The sequence below is a fragment of the Nesoenas mayeri genome, assembly GCF_963082525.1.
Source record: "Nesoenas mayeri genome assembly, chromosome: 5".
Classification (NCBI taxonomy): domain Eukaryota; kingdom Metazoa; phylum Chordata; class Aves; order Columbiformes; family Columbidae; genus Nesoenas; species Nesoenas mayeri.
In genome coordinates, this window is record NC_137548.1 from 34235545 (window position 1) to 34238489 (window position 2945).

The window sequence follows — 2945 nt, forward strand, 5'->3', positions numbered from 1 at the left end:
CATCCTCTGCTAGATCGTAATATTGCTTATATATAATCATCTATTAAAATCCTTGTGAATGGCAAAGTGAAATCCTACTTACCTTTTATGTTTCCCTCTTTCTAATAAGCATGAATAATTTTAAACTTTAATTTCAGAGTGTGAACCCGTATCTGCAAGGACAGCGACTGGATAATGTTGTAGCAAAGAAGTCTGTTCCACATTTTTCAGATGAAGAGAAGAGTCCTGAATAAGTACAATAAAAATGAATGATGAAAACTCATGCCATCCTCTGCTAGATCGTAATATTGCTTATATATAATCATCTATTAAAATCCTTGTGAATGGCAGCATGTTTATTATTTATGTAATTGTAGATGAAAAGCAGCTGTATTTGTAACAGTATGTTCTCCTAGATAACAAAAATATGGTTCTGCTTTTTGTTAAGTTATGGTAAAAGGACATTTCTGTTGTTTTTATTTTAGCCATGGAGCAAACTCTAAAAATGTTAGTCATTTTAATAGCTAACGTGAGGTAAATGGTCTTAATGAGCAGCTTGTAAATAGGAAGATGTAAAAAAATGCCCGGTCTGACTCCAACATTTAATCTTAAATGTTACTATGTTTGACACATGAAAATTATAGTTTTATGTTTTGTTCACAAATATTGTTACTTAGCAAAGACAAAGTATTTATTTTACCCAGAGAATTTTGGCTTTTGGTCCATTTTAATAAACATTTAAGCAATCTACAAGGTTTGCAAAGTGACATTTTCCAAAATATTTCAGAGGCTCGTTTGTCTCAGTTATAGCTGTGCAAATTTAAAAATTAAAGAACTGCTTTTTGACTCTATCCACTGGAATATTTTTCTGTTAGTTTTAATCATTCCATGTCCACAGCTTTTCTGATCACTTGCAGATCGTTCTTCCTTATCTATGGTATTGTTGTGTGGAAATTCATCTCCTCCGCTGTTCTTTCTCTTAGTAACAGCAGCATTGGTGTATTATAATGTCCTTAAATTATGTATCTCTGTGATATTATAAGTGAAGATGGAGACATTTCTCTGTGTTAATAATGTTGTGTCAACATCCTCTGAATCTAAATCCAGGATATAAAGGTCATTACAGTTTAAGATCTTCAGAACAAATATTATGCTGTCATAACACTGGTAGCTATCACTGCTTTTGAAGTTGCTCCGGGAAGCTTAAATTGCCTTTTTGCCTCTAGGAGATTGAAGAACTTTATATTGCAGCAAACTGAGCTGTCCCTTTCTGAAAGATGAGAATACAAAATTACCGAAAAATTTCAAGCCATGTGCATTGCCATCGGAATTATGGAAAACAGCATTAGCTTACACTTTTGAACTTCACATTTATGGAGAGGGGGAAAAAAAAAAAAAGGTAATTTCCTAATTTCCTTCCCTGTCCTACAGAAAGACAGTAAAATAATGACAACCCCTTAGAGGGGGGGAAATAAATAAATAAATAAGAAACTAACAGAAACTACAGGTCCTAACTACGTAGGATTAAAGTTAACAGGATGGCACAAATATGACTCTGTATGGTATTTGCTTTTTCCATCCCAGTACTTAGTAATCTGTAATAAATCGTGTGTGCAGAGTCAGTCCTCTCACGTCATTTATGGGTAGATTGCAAAACTCTCTAGTGTTCTAGGCCAAACTATCACATCTTTCATCATATTTCCTCTTTTAAAAAAAATCCCGGAAAAGCAAACTAAGTAGTGTAATGGCAGTGAAGTTTATACTCACATGTGTCACGAAATTGAAGAGTTTCTATGAATCACAGAGCTCCTTCAACTTCTAGTGCCTTGAATGGGATGGGAGTAACCCAGCTGCTCACGGGAGAACTTGTGTTCTCTGCTTCTTAAGATTAATCTTTTATTCTGCACTCCTGCTTAGTCTTCACACAGGTATTGGGAGTCTCAGAGTTCCAAAGGTTGTCTCCAAAACCAGAAAAAAACCTTATATATAGTGACTTGAATTTGAAATCAGAGCCCACTGATGCCCAGTGGCCCAGAGGATGTGAAATGATGATTCCTTCCACCACACCACCAGCCACAAGGTTTACAGTTGGTCAGAGGTTTGATTTCCCTGCGTAAGAAACTTCTGTTTCTTCAGATAGCCAGCTATCTTATAAATACTTCTGAAGTAATCTGAACTGCATTCTGTCCTCATTAGCTCAAATAAAATCCATTTTAATCACAAAACAAAGCAACCACGAAGGCTTTTTTTTTTTCATTTTTTAAGCTATTAGTAAGGACCAGCACCCAATAAAAGGCTGTGTGTGCAGTAAATGGGGGGCTTTAGAAGGGAGAAGCAAAGTATTGCTTGCTTAACACTATCAGGAGTCCCAGGTCTAATTTCTTGAAGCACTTTAGCTCACTGCACCCCCTGCATGGGTATGTGATAATCCAGCACCTCCAGTTGACCAGAGCTGACAGCCCTGGTGGCTGCCTGGGGCCTGCTGGGGCCTGAGGTGCTGCCCTTCTGCCTATGATTGATCTCCACAGAGCAGGCGAAGGAAAAATTACACTATTTAGAGATGTTTTTGTCTTTAAAGGCAAGCAAAAAAAACCCCAACTTTTACACTGCACAATGCAATGATGCATCTTACAGGAACTGTCTGCTGGTGGTGAGCAGCCATCTGCTGAGCCCATCAGCCAGCTTGAGTGTTTCACCGGGAAGACTCAACAGCACTATTGTGAAATTCTAATAAAATATAGCTATTACACTGTGATAATGAGATTACTTACTCTAATTTCAGTTTCATAGTAGAGCTGCATTTCTGTACTGGGATTGGTAATCCCATAATAATTAAAAAAAAAAAAAAAAGTTGTCTTTCCTACTACTCCAACAACAGTCCAAACGTATATACATAGTTTTTTAATAAAGAATCATCACTATTTTAACCTTTTAGAATCAATTAATAAAATTACTAAGTATCCTCC